The sequence below is a fragment of the Anthonomus grandis genome, unplaced genomic scaffold, assembly GCF_022605725.1.
Source record: "Anthonomus grandis grandis unplaced genomic scaffold, icAntGran1.3 ctg00000349.1, whole genome shotgun sequence".
NCBI classification, from domain to species: Eukaryota; Metazoa; Arthropoda; class Insecta; order Coleoptera; family Curculionidae; genus Anthonomus; species Anthonomus grandis.
The window spans coordinates 77280-91378 of NW_026088472.1; the positions used below are offsets into that span (position 1 = coordinate 77280).

Here is a 14099-nt window from a genome sequence, read left to right on the forward strand (position 1 = left end):
AAAATGCTTCTGTACTCAATTCAGATACTAGTTCAATATGCACAGCTTTAACCGCACAACATATGAATAAGGCTATGTATGCTTTGGTGGTCTTTGCACCACGAAGTTTACCCATGATTACAGAAAACGGACCACAAAAATCTATACCAATATGCGAAAACACACGATGTTGGCTCACGCGGTATTTTGGCAAGTCGCCCATAGGGGGTTGATAAGGAATAGGTTTGGTTTTCCAGCAAGTAAGGCATTTTGAAAGTACGCTATGAATGGCTTTTCGAGCATTAAGAATCCAAAAATTTTGTAAAAGCAAGTAATGAGTAGTATGTATACCACAATGTAAATTTGACACATGTATATGCTTAATAAGTAAATCGGTGAATTTACTTTTTCTTGGTATCAACAGGGGAAATTTTACATCAAATGCTAGCTCAGCATGACAAATGCGACCTCCCACTCTAAGAAATCCCTGACTATCTATAAAAGGTTTTAATTTTCTTAAAGATTTTGGTAATGCAACTTCACTTTTCAGTTTAGCTATTTCGGCAGCAAAATGTTCCAGTTGGATACATTTAGTAAGGCAAAGTAGAGCATTTTGTAATTCAGGAATAGTGATATATTCAAATGGCACAATTTCCTTTTTTTGAAATCGGTGACATATTCGAACAACATAAGCAACAATTCTTTGTATTTTAGCTAAAGAGTTAAATTTTTCCAGCAACGATTGAAATATACAGATTGTCTCTACCGCCAAAAAAGTTTTACTTTTCGCTTCTGAAAAAACTATGTCACATTCTGGAAGAGAGGCATTAAAAAGATTCAATGTTTCGAACGAGTATTTTAAAAATTCAGGTCCATTCCACCACAAATTGCAATTTAGAAGATCGAATGGGAACATTCCTCGAGTGCCGCAATCACTAGGATTATTTATGCCGGGGATGTGATACCAACAATCAGGAGAAATTCTTTTTTGTATATATGAAACACGATTAGCTACAAACTGTTTCCAAGAATGAGCAGAACCTTTGATCCAATGTAATGCGACGGTACTGTCAGAAAAGCAAAATATTTGATCAAAAGAATACCTTTGTGAGAGACTATGAGTAGTAAATTGGATTAGTTTTGTAAGAAGTACCATAGACAATAACTCTAGTCTAGGTATACCAATAGTTTGTAAAGGAGCAACCTTACTTTTACCGCAAAGCAAATAGTTTTGAATATTATTATTTTTATATAAGACACGAACGTAAAGTACGGCACAATAGGCCTTCTCAGAAGCATCACAAAATCCTATCAATTGGATTGAACGAGAGTCTCGTATATCAATGTGACGTAAAATTTTAAAATCATGTAGCAATTTCAATTCAGATTTATATTTTATCCATTTGAGGGTAACTTCTTTGGGTATTTCTTGATCCCAGGCAAGTTTTAGCTGCCACAAATGTTGAATCAATAGTTTTGCAAAGGTAGTAAGGGGGGTTAAATAACCCATTGGGTCAAAAATCTTACACAAATCAGAAAGTAATTTTCTTTTAGTAAGAGGCTCTATTACAGAGCAATCAAAGTGATAAAGAAATGCATCTGAAACCGGGCTCCATTTTAAGCCAAGGATTTTTAAAAAATTACGGTTTTCAGGGTCAAAAGAAAGCGATTCTGTCTGAATGTGATCTTCTGGTATGCCCTCCAATACTTTAGGGTTATTGGTAGCCCATTTTCGAACTAAAAAACCTGCTCGCATCAAAAGAGTAATAAGTTGATCTTTCATAAGTAGCAAAGTGTCCAAAGAGTCATGGGACCCATGTATATCATCAATATAAGATGAATGAATAATTAAATCACTAGCTAATGGCAAATCAGAATGATCATTAGCTAATTTTAGCAAGGTACGTATTGCAAGAAAGGGTGAGCAAGTTACCCCAAAAACAACAACATTAATCTCATAATCCGAGATTGGTTGGTCCGGTGAAAAACGCCATAAAATTCTTTGGAATTTTCGGTCCAAAGGATTTACTTGTATCATCCTATACATTGCTTTAATGTCGCAAGTGAAGACGTATTTACTAAAACGAAAATTCAATAGTATCGCTATCAAATCTTTTTGCAATTTAGGCCCCGTATAGAGCGCTTTATTTAAAGAAATCTTGTTAGGTGCACATGCACTAGCATCGTAAACAATTCTTACAGGCGTAGTAGAAGATTCCTTAAATATAGCATGATGTGGAATGTAGAAGAAATTATTAATTTCAGTAAATGCAGGCTGGGAAACGGCGTTCATATGTCCACAATCTAAATAATCACGCATTATTTCCGAGTATGCACTGCAGAAATGTTTATTTTGTAGCAAACGACGTTCGAGCGCATAAAAACGCTTTAAAGCCATCGTTCGTGTGTCTCCAAAATCAGGTGAAACAACTCGAAATGGCAACGAAACTATATAGCGACCTTGATGCGAAAGTGTAGTTGTTTCTTCAAAATATTTATGGCAATATTCTTCCTCCGGGCTAATACAGACAACTTCTGGAACCTTTTCAATTTCCCAGAATTTTTCCAAAGTTAAATCAAGATTAGAACCAGACGTTTTTGTAAAAAATGTTTTTTGCTTCTGCAAAATTGGAGAATTATTAGAAGTTTTCCCAACAATTGTCCAACCAAACAACGTATTTAAACAAACAGGATTATCGAAACCCATGCAAATTTTACCATCCCGCAAAATATAAGGAACAACGTCGTTACCTAAGAGTAAATGAATTGGTCCGGGCTTATTAAAATCTGGATCAGAAAGAGTAAGATTTCCTATTTGAGGACATTTAGTCAAAGAAATAGTGGTAGTAGGGATTTGATCGCAGATTTTATCCATGATAATAGCATTTACGTCGAAAGTTTCAGTAGAATTACAATGAGATCCAATAGTAAGGAAGACTCCTGATTTCGCAGAGGTACACATTTTATCTAGCCCCTCGAGAGTCATAGCAATATTAAATGTATGTAAACCAAGTTTGTTAACGCACGCTTTAGAAATAAAAGTATTTTGAGCACCAGTGTCTAGAATAGCTCTGAAAGATTGCCAATTTTGGAAAATATCTTTTATTTTTACTATTACTGTACCCAGTAAAATTTCTTGATTATTAATCATCATCCCGACTTTACTGACTTGTGAATCTGAGGACGTAGAGGCACGGATGTCAGAAGTAGAAGGTATTTGATTTTCTTCAATTTGATTATTATCTTGAAAATGTAAGAGACTGTGATGACCATGGTTACAATAGCGACATCGTCTTTTAGAAGTACACTGTGTCACAGTGTGTGCGGTTGCTAAGCAATTTATGCAAGCACGCTGCTTCTTAATAATATCATATCGTTCACCAGGAATTTTACTTAAAAATGTCGAACATTGATAAATAATATGCTTGCCTTTGCATAAAAAACAAGTAGGTGAAGACTGACTATGCACATGAAATGTTTTATTTCTGGTATTGGTATTTACATTACGAGGGTTATTCGAAAAATTAGATTTGGTAGCAGGCAAAATATTTGGTAATCCCTTTCTAGCAGGAACAGAAGAGAAAGCATTAGTAGCACATTCTAGTGCTGTACATTGTTTTAAGACAAAAGTTTTAACCGACTCATACTTGGGAATTTCATTAGTGCCCTGAGACTGCTCATATGCACGTCTAGTGTTAGAATCCAATCTATCAAGCATCATATAACACAAAATGAAATCCCACTCATTAGTTGGCAATTTCATAACCTTTAATGCAGCTATATGTTTGGTAAATGTATCAACCAGATTACGCAGAGTTTCTGCATTTTCTGTGGTAACTTTAGGAGAATTTTCAATAGCCTTCCAGTGGTTATAAGCTCTTAATCGAGGATTTTGATATCGCTCTATTATAGTAGTGTAGGCATTAAGATAATTTTCATGAAGTATAGGTATATCTGAAATTAAATCATGTGGTGGGCCGCTTAGACAAGAGAGAAGTAAATTAAATTTCTCGATAGTAGATACGGCTCTATTATTATGTACCATAGTATTAAAACTTTGTTGAAAGGTAGGAAAACCTGATATATCTCCGGAAAAGGTAGGTAATTTCATTTTAGGAATTAATGAATGATCTGACGCAATATTAGTTATAGCAGCAGGAGCAAAAGTGCTATTAAAAGGTGACATCGAGTCTTCTAATGGGGCTTCAAAAATGTCGAAAAACATAGTTTCAACCTCTTGAGATTTTACAAAAAAATTAGTTTGAATCTGATTTTCAATAGATAATTGACGTTCGTCTTCAGCTATCAAGGCTAGAAGAGAATTGTGGTGCCTTTCAAAATCTTTATTGATTTTTTTTATATTACGAAAACTAACTTTAAATTGATTTTGGAATGAAGCGTCAGCCTTAGCTTCCAGAGCAATTTGATGTATATGATTTAATTGATTTAAAGAGGTTTGTCTAAGAGCTTTGGCTCTGGCAATTTTTGTATCTGAATTAATCGGAGCCATTTCAACAAAGTAATAAATTAGGTAAAATCCACTCGATTAAACTTTAAAATAAAAAATACAAAAAAAGCAAGATATATTAAATATTATTTCGGCAATAGCAGTAAATTAAATTGACTAAATAAGTCAGCAATTGACTAAAATTAGTAGCAAAGTAAGTAGTAATAAGTAAATATAGTAAAGTAGCAGTAAGTATAGTAGAAAGATGAATTAAGTAGTAAAATGAGTAAGCAATTTCAACCTAAAATCGCAATCATAAATTTTGCATATAAAAGTAAAAAATCACTAAAAATGTGAATCTTTCACAAAAAAAATCTCCCCAAATCAGTTGTGCTTTTGCAGAATCCGGCTCGAAGGACCAAATGTTTCGGGCCTGTTTATAATATATGTTTAATTACTTAAATCAAGGTTATTTCGATCTTAATTATTTATCAAGTTATCAAGGCCAGACTGTAAAGAAATAGGGACGCTGCTCCAGTCACACTGAAATAAGGTGATCCCTCTGTTTTCGACGCACACCCCTAGTGATTATGTAATGAGCGAAATAAAATAGAAACAAAATAAGAAGAGACACAATTTAACGTAAAAGGAAAAAGAATGACTCGACTTACCCTAGTAATAGATGAAGTAAAGGATGTTAATATAAGGAACACCCCAATCAGCTTTCATTAAATCGACGAAGACGTGATGCACTTCGGTATTATCTCGCATGAGATTTAGGTACCGATTCAATAATTGCCGTAGTACTACTGCTTTCCGGTATCGCACACCTGTTCCGTATTTTGGCGGATGACCTCGGTCAAATAGCTTACTCCTCTCGCCCCGAGGGGTCCATAAGGTAAAGTAGGATAAAAGAGCAAGGCTTTATGGAAGGAACATTGGAGTAAGAGAGTAAGGAAATGTAAGATAGGTCGAGTTTAAATATTAACAATTTACTAAGAAACGCGTGTGTTATACCGGGTGAACTTTTATATGCAAAATCATGGTAAATAAACCAAAATAAACAAAGTATTACCGAACTAATTATTAAATATCTTAAACTTTAAAGAAAACTTATGTTAACTAAAAATAAGTAAAATTAGCAAAAAGTAATAAAAGAAGAGAGAACGAAACAATTACTCATAAGATCTTAAAAATTTCTTATGAAATTAAGTTACCCAAAGGCTTCATTGGCAAGTTCATTACTTTTTTGTTCACTATTTCTTTCGTCTGGACTTTCTCTAGGAAGAGGCACTGTTTTTGTTAAATATGCAGGTAAATTTGGAAAAATTTGAGGCACTGTAGAGCAAACTAATTTTGCTTTAACTCTAATCTTAGTGAGTGTGCCATCAGGTAAAAGATAATCATCTTTACGGATAATATCATTCCGGTCAAGATACTTGGGACAAACCACAGAATATTGAGTAGGAGCCCAATTATCTCTAGGTATGGCTTTTAAACATTTAATTTTAAGTTGTTCATCTTTGGGGAAGCCAAAAACAGAAATACTTCCGCCCCTGCTTTTAAACCACTTTTGTAATTAGATTTACATCCAGGAACAGAGCAGGGACTTGGCATGTTCAAAGGATTCGAATGAAATTTTTTTATGTAATTAACAACTTTTTTGCTATTGATCCGATTGGGATGAAATTTGGTATTTAGAGTTTATTTAGGATGCAAATAATAAATTTTGACAGATAATTGAAATTTGAGGTTCAGGTCACGTGACACCGTAACTCTTTTGCTATTGATCCGATTGCGTTGAAATTTGCTATTTAGAGTTTATTAAGGATGCAATTAATATACGTTGACAGATATTTGACATATAATAACACATTATATTGACACACAACGCGACTATATAACACATTATGGTTCTTTGAAGCATGATACCCCAACAACTGGTCCTCTCTTTCCTTGGCATAGAAACGTTGGCACTTTCGATTGACCAGACTTAAGTACACCTGGCAATTTGTGATTTTTTTTAAGAAATCCTCTAAGGCCCATCACTGACAGGACCTAAAAGTTCCAAACTGGTCCCCACGGACCAAAAGTATAGGAGCGAAGCGACTATACTTGTTACAATACGCTTCGCGTATTGTAAGAACGCATCCAGCTAAATTGAGGGATTTTCGGACCCTGCGTCACATAAACGCTAATAACTTTGGTTCTATCGCGAATTTGTTTTTCCGGTTTTTACCGTTATATGTAGGAAGGATGAGAGTATATAACGGTGAAAAAATTTTTTCGCCACGCCCACCCCGAAGGGGTGGGCATGGCAAAAAACGGTTTTTTGACAAAAAAAATTTGATTAAGTCGTTGTGGAAAACTGACCGGGCCGATTTTTCTGAAACTCATTGACGTTAAAGGCCTTTATATAAAGCAGCTCCTAAAGGGCGCTTTTTAAGATAAACCCTTTAGAAGTCGGATTTTTCTGTGAATGAATTTTGAACTTTTTGCGCGGTACCTCGCGGACTTAAACGGCCGTGGGGCCTAAACGGTAATGTTCCCGATAATGCGAATAAAACAGCCCTTTTCTACGTAAATGTAGCTTTCTTTTTTATCTTAACTATTTTTTTCCAAAAGAAACTCCTTCCGAGATAAACGAGCTCAAACTTAAAATTTTTTTTTTCGAAAAAAAAAAAGTGAATTTTTCGAGAAATAAATTTTTTTCTACTTCTAAAAAATTTTTTTAATTTTTTTTGTTTACACCGTTTGAAAGCTTAATCCTTTAGGATTAAATAGAGGTATTATTCATGGTGCTACGTATTATACGGGGTGAGCTGTGTTAACAAATATAAACCCCTTTTTGAGCCTTTTTTTGACCGTTTTTTTCTACTTTTCTTAATAACTCTTTATTGGCGGCACCTAGAAATTTCAAACTTTCAGCATTTTAAGAACTTTTTAAATCCTATTTTTCGACATAGTCTACAGTCTTCTACGTAGAGCAGTTTTTGCTCTACACCTTTTTTTAACTTTGACGCTTTATACCGGCATACCTATGACACCTACGGAAACCATTTTTTTTCTGAAATCACCGGACACTATCTGGCTATAATCCACTAAAAACCGTTTTTCTTCAAATGTTACCGTTGTTCCGCAATGCGCTGTTATTTAAGAAAAACCCCCAAAAATAAGCCGTTCCAATCAACCAGTCATACCCTCGAGACACAGGGAGCCAGCTCATGGTACAATAACGGTGGCGGTCCAGCACCAAATTGACCCAATGTAAAGGCATACGGACGACGTCATTATCGGGTCGCACATGGCCAGATGACGTAAGCGCGGGGTTTTCGGGGTATTGTGGCGGCAAATTCGGCCCCGTTTGCGCTACGAGTTAGAGTAGGAAAAGCGGTTTGAGAGAAGGATGGAGGATGTCTGGCAACAATTATAAACGCGTCGTGTTCGTCTCGTGACGTCATGAGTTATTTTATTAATGAATATTATTAGTATTATGGGGACAATTTTACGCGGTTTCTTGATAAATTACTAGGATAAATAAAATGAATATAAATATTAAGAAATATATATTTGAAATATACAGAGGGTATTGATATTACGGAACATTTATGAGGATAATAATAGTATATAAATAGAATTATACGGGGGGGTTTTAAGGTTTTAAGGCATTTATAAGGAAAATATTACTTATAATTATATTAATCATATTATAAAGGGTGTTTTAAGGTTTAAGGACATTGACAAGAAAGATAATATTTATAATAATAGTAATAGCAGCATAAAGGTTAGGACAAGGTATAAATATCTGGAAAAAAAATAATAGTAATAATAGTTTTATTTTAGTTAGGGTTCTTTTAGTGGGGGTTGCTAAATTGGTAATAAATTTATATTAATAGTTTATCAATTTAGAAAAAAAAGACATTGATGCGGTGTCAAAAAAAGGTGTATTTTTATATTTTTTTTACTATATTATTGAGGACACGGCTTTCATAGCTTCAATTCAATAAGTTGATAAATTTTTTTATTCGTTTTTTTTTTCTTTAAATTTTTTTTATTTTATTATAATTGCCTTTTAAAATAAAAATTAAAAAAAAAAAACAAGAAACAAACCACTTTTTCCTATCCTAATACATTGCTTCTTATGGGACCTGATTTTCCTCTTTAGATTGTGACACTCGTATGAATCGTGGAAAAATTTGTCATAAAGCTTTTTTACTAGTTTTTGAATGGTCTTTAACCAGAAAAAAGAAATTTTGAATTCGGAGCATATTTTGAAAAAATGGTCATTTTGACCCGGATTTTGTTCGAAAATCGAAAAATGCAAAGAAATAGGTTTTCCGTTCATTTTAGAGTCAAATCGGTAATAATCTTTTTTAAAGGTACTCTAAAGTAGTACAGGATAGGAAAATAAAAAATTAAAATTTTGCCATAGGGCTCTTGATAATTCGATATTTATGTTTTACAGTTTTTTTCAATTTTCTCCGATTCTATAATAGCTAGAACCAATTCGTTTTGACAGGCGAATACCTCTTAATATACCCAAGAACTTTTATTTAATACAAAAAGTTATCAGAGTTATAGTTTATTTATAAAAAAATAAAAACCATTTTTTCGAAATTTTTCGTGGGTATACCCCTTTCGATTTTCGACCAAAAAAAAAATTATTTTTTTATTGGGCTTTTTTACTGGAAATTGTTAGTTTAGGGCTTACTTTAAAATTTGCCAATAATCGTTTTAGGAAAAAAAATTGTACGGTGGGAAAAAACCAGTTTTCTTTTGTTTTTCCCACATTTTTACTATAGTATCGCGGGTTCTGTAGCTTTGATTCAATTCGTTTATGGTTTCTTTTATTCCTTATTCTTCTCCTGTCAATTCTTTTTATATCCAGTTACTATTGGTTCTCAAAAATAAAACTGAAAAATCAAAAAAATCCACGAAAAAACCCGGTTTTCTTATCCCCAAACATGAATTCTTATGGGACCTAATCTTTCTATTTATATTGTGGCACTCGTATGGATCGTGGAAAAATTTGTCATAAAGCTTTTTTACTAGTTTTTGAATGGTCTTTAACCAGAAAAAAGAAATTTTGAATTCGGAGCATGTTTTGAAAAAATGGTCATTTTGACCCGGATTTTGTTCGAAAATCGAAAAATGCAAAGAAATAGGTTTTCCGTTCATTTTAGAGTCAAATCGGTAATAATCTTTTTTAAAGGTACTCTAAAGTAGTACAGGATAGGAAAATAAAAAATTAAAATTTTGCCATAGGGCTCTTGATAATTCGATATTTATGTTTTACAGTTTTTTTCAATTTTCTCCGATTCTGTGATAGCTAGAACCGATTAGTTTTGACATACGGATATCTCGTAATATTCCCGAGAACTTTTGTTTGAAACAAAAAGTTCTCAGACTCACAGTTAATTCAGAAAAAAATAAAAATCATTTTTTCGAAATTTTTCGTGGGTATACCCCTTTCGATTTTCGACCAAAAAAAAAATTTTTTTTTTATTGAGTTTTTTTACTGGAAATTGTTAGTTTACGGTTTACTTTAAAATTTGCCATTAATCATTTTAGGAAAAAAAAATTGTACGGTGGGAAAAAGGAAGTTTTCTTTTGTTTTTCCCACATTTTTACTTATATCTCGGCTTCTATAGCTTCGATTCAATTCGTTTATGGTTTCTTTTATTTCTTATTCTTCTCCTGTCAATTCTTTTAATACTTTATTACTATTGGCTCTCAAAAATAAAACTGAAAAATCAAAAAAATCCACGAAAAAACCCGGTTTTCTTATCCCCAAACATGAATTCTTATGGGACCTAATCTTTCTATTTATATTGTGGCACTCGTATGGATCGTGGAAAAATTTGTCATGAAGCTTTTTTACTAGTTTTTGAATGGTCTTAAACCAGAAAAAAGAAATTTTAAATTCAGAGCATATTTTGAAAAAATGATCATTTTGACCCCGGATTTTGTTCGAAAATCGAAAATTGCAAAGAAATAGGGTTTCTGTTCATTTTAGAGTCAAATTGGTAATAACCTTTTTTAAAGGTACTCTGAAGTAGTGCAGGATAGAAAAATAAAAAATTGATATTTTTCCATAGGGCTCTTGATAATTCGATATTTATGTTTTACAGTTTTTTGCAATTTTCTCCGATTCTATAATAGCTAGAACCGATTCGTTTTGACATACGGATACCTCGTAATATTCCCGAGAACTTTTGTTTGAAACAAAAAGTTCTCAGACTCACAGTTAATTCAGAAAAAAATAAAAATCATTTTTTCGAAATTTTTCGTGGGTATACCCCTTTCGATTTTCGACCAAAAAAAAAATTTTTTTTTTATTGAGTTTTTTTACTGGAAATTGTTAGTTTAGGGCTTACTTTAAAATTTGTCAATAATCATTTAAAAAAAAAAAAATTGTACCGTGGGAAAAAACCAGTTTTCTTTTGTTTTTCCCACATTTTTACTAATATCTCGGCTTCTATAGCTTCGATTCAATTCGTTAATAGTTTCTTTTATTACCGATTCTTTTCCTGTTAATTCTTTTTATATTTTATTACAATTGCTTTTCAAAATAAAAATGGAAAATAAAAAAAATCGACATAAAAACCTAGTTGTCTTATCCCAATACCCTAATAAATGGGACCCTCTTTTCCCTTTATCTTGTGGCACGTATAAATCGTGGAAAATTTACTTAATAAACTTTTCTACTAAGTTTTGCATGGCCTTTAAGGTAAAAAAAGAAGTTTTGAATTTTAAGCATAATTTGAAAACGCAAATAAAATTATTTTGAAATCAGCGATTATCTGCATACTTTGGTGAATACGCCATAACTTTCATCAGTACGACAGTGAATTAATTGATGAGTTGATTCAGCATATCCACCCTAGATGTCGCTAAAGAATTAACATTAATATTTTTAGTATATTTTTTTTTATCTTGGATGGCCTTTTTAATAGAAAGGTTTACTTTACTTACACTCATGAGACCTAAACTTTTTTGCTCTTGGTTTAACCTGGCTTTTTAGGGCAGAGCCTATTCCCTTCACCAAAAATGTAGGAAATAGAGAAAATAATATTGTCATTTGCCAATAACGACCTTTATTCTCCTTAATGTTTTTAGGCTCTAATGCTACATAACATACAATCATAATTTTTAATGAAGATATTACGTGTGTGTTTATATTATGTGTTATGCTTTAATACATGTTGTCCTTATCTTAATAAAAAAATTTATATATGTACATATAATTTCTGCATATTCTATGTGAAGTATTCAATTATTATTTAAATAATATATAAAACTAATTAACTTAATAAGATTACAAAAATATTTATTACATGTCAAACCTGTATACAACTGAACTTTGTCATGATTATTTTTTATGTGCTCATATGAAAAACTTAATTTTAACTTCTGCACTTTTTTCTTTCACATCCTCCAGTTTTTTGCGGCAAAATGAATTTTAGCTCTGCTGTTGGTGCAAAATTGAAATCATGTCCCTTACTGGAATTTGACACCGGCTCACCTTCTACAAAATTGTTGACAGTGTTTCTGTTTGAAGTACCATGCTTCAAAGAAGTGGACGAACTTGTACTGGGTATAGATATGTTTGTACTAAGCAATTCTGTATTTACCTTGAAAAAAATCAAGCTTTGAAATAAATAAAAATAAGTTGGAAGTATATACTTACCTAGGTTTTTGACAATTTCTTTAATTTCTCCTTGGTTAACCTCTTTGCATGTGGAAAAGTAGTGAGGCCATTCATTGTATTTTTGTCAACAATTACATACCAATGCATGGACTGAAGGTTTTTTATCCATTTGCCTACAAGGAACAAAATTTATAAATTACCTCATTTAGGTATTAAAAAAAATGAAAGATTTAGTAAAAATACCTTAGTACCTATTCCTTGGCAAAGATATTCATTTTTCTTTTTCCAGGGGCTCTTTTGAAAATTTAAAGATATGACAGGTCCGTTTTTCGCTATGATGCTTTCAATCTGGTGCAAAACACATAACCTTTGTTGGTGTAGTCCACTAAAATAACAAAAACAAAATCAAATATAACAATCAAAACATTATGACATAACCTTAAAATGTATGTATTTTCATAAATTTCAGGATTATTCACTAAAAATTGGTAATTATGAAACTGAATTAAAAAAAAAAACTTGTATGTGTGTAATTGTGATACTTACATTTTATTTTCATATAGGAAAGTAAGAAAGATGCGGAGACTTAAAAATATCTTCCAACATTTGTTTGGATTTTGGGAACTTCCGTTGCCGGTGGCGTTTATGCTTGTGGGCCGGAAAGTGACATTGAAATGACAAGTGAAAGTCTCTTCGTCTTCTTCTTTTTTTCTTCGATTTTTATGGCTTAAGCCCGATAGCAACCAACGTGAGTCAGAATTATGCAAAAACATGTTAAGGTGGCTTTACATAAAGGAATTAAGCTGTTTATACCAATAATACCAAAGTTGTCAATTCATTTTTTTAGGCATAATTAACAATTAAATTGTAAATAATGGCTGAGAGTTAAAGGGTACACTTTATATTATTAAAATTAATAATAGACAGAATTTTATAACTTAATTGCCACCGAATAGATGTAACTATTTGGTAGTATACTACATTTTTCAATCGGACCAAAGCATTTTTTTTAAAAATATTTCCAATGTTGATCTGGTTTACGATTTTATTACCGATTCATTTTAGAACCCTGACATAATTTTGATATATGTAGGTTTTGAGAATATTTTCTACTAAACTAAAATTAAAGAGCGGAGCGTATTGTAACACATCATGGTTCTCTGAAGCATGATACCGAGAAATAAGTTAGTAATATTTCAATGAAATTTATTTTTGATTATAATATATAATAAGACCTTTCCTTTTCTCTCTGTATTTACTATAGATTGACGAAAAACAAAGAAAAACACAAAGTCACGGTCTCACAACATGTAATTAAACGGGCTACACGTGTTTCGCTCTAGTTGGAGCATCATCAGTTACAGCATAAGTGTGTGGATGGCTTCTAAAGGCCTGATGATGCTCTAACTAGAGCGAAACACGTGTAGCCCGTTTAATTACATGTTGTGAGACCGTGACTTTGTGTTTCGTCAATTTTGTATGTTGGTCTCTTACAGAATAATGGATGAGATTTTTGGATTTATTATAGATGTTAATGTTTTCCAAGTACTAAAAAAAGAAAAAGTTGGGTAGAGCACCATGCCGAGGCTAAGGTTTGAACTCAGAGCCTTATGAGGGTACGGCAGGTCTCTTCCCCACTGCGTGTTTAGGGCACTCCTTGGATAATTTTGGAGATTTTTTTTTGTAGTACTGACAAAAATTTTTAAAATTTCTACTGGTCCCCACGGACTAAAGTAGACGCGAAGCGTCTACTTGTTATATAGGAGCGTCTGCGACTATATTATGCACGCGACCTCGGGTCCGAAAAATCGTGTTTTTTTGGAAATAAAAATTCATATCTTTGGCTGTATGGCTAGCGAAACGATGAAATTTGGCATAGGGTCTCTCAATACATTGGGAATGATGGATCCGTAAAGGAATTTTTTTTACGGTACCACCAAACGGAGCGGTACTGTCTCAAAGTCAAAAATTCGTAAAAAAACGGGTCAAAATTCATTTTTGCACGAGATCTCAATTTTAACG

The 14099-nt window shown here is 32.6% G+C and overlaps 1 long non-coding RNA gene across 3 annotated transcripts; it reads right to left on the reverse strand.

The window, feature by feature from the left end:
• Positions 1–11506: 11506 nt before the first annotated feature.
• LOC126749601 (uncharacterized) lies at positions 11507–13850 on the reverse strand. Of its 3 annotated transcripts, XR_007665171.1 has the most exons (4): positions 12624–13850; positions 12321–12462; positions 12117–12250; positions 11507–12060 (listed from the first exon to the last, which is right to left on the reverse strand). It is a non-coding gene; the product is annotated as an uncharacterized LOC126749601 (long non-coding RNA). The 3 variants fall into 3 exon arrangements; XR_007665172.1 differs by having other exon boundaries at positions 12329–13849; XR_007665170.1 differs by having other exon boundaries at positions 12321–13847.
• Positions 13851–14099: the final 249 nt, after the last annotated feature.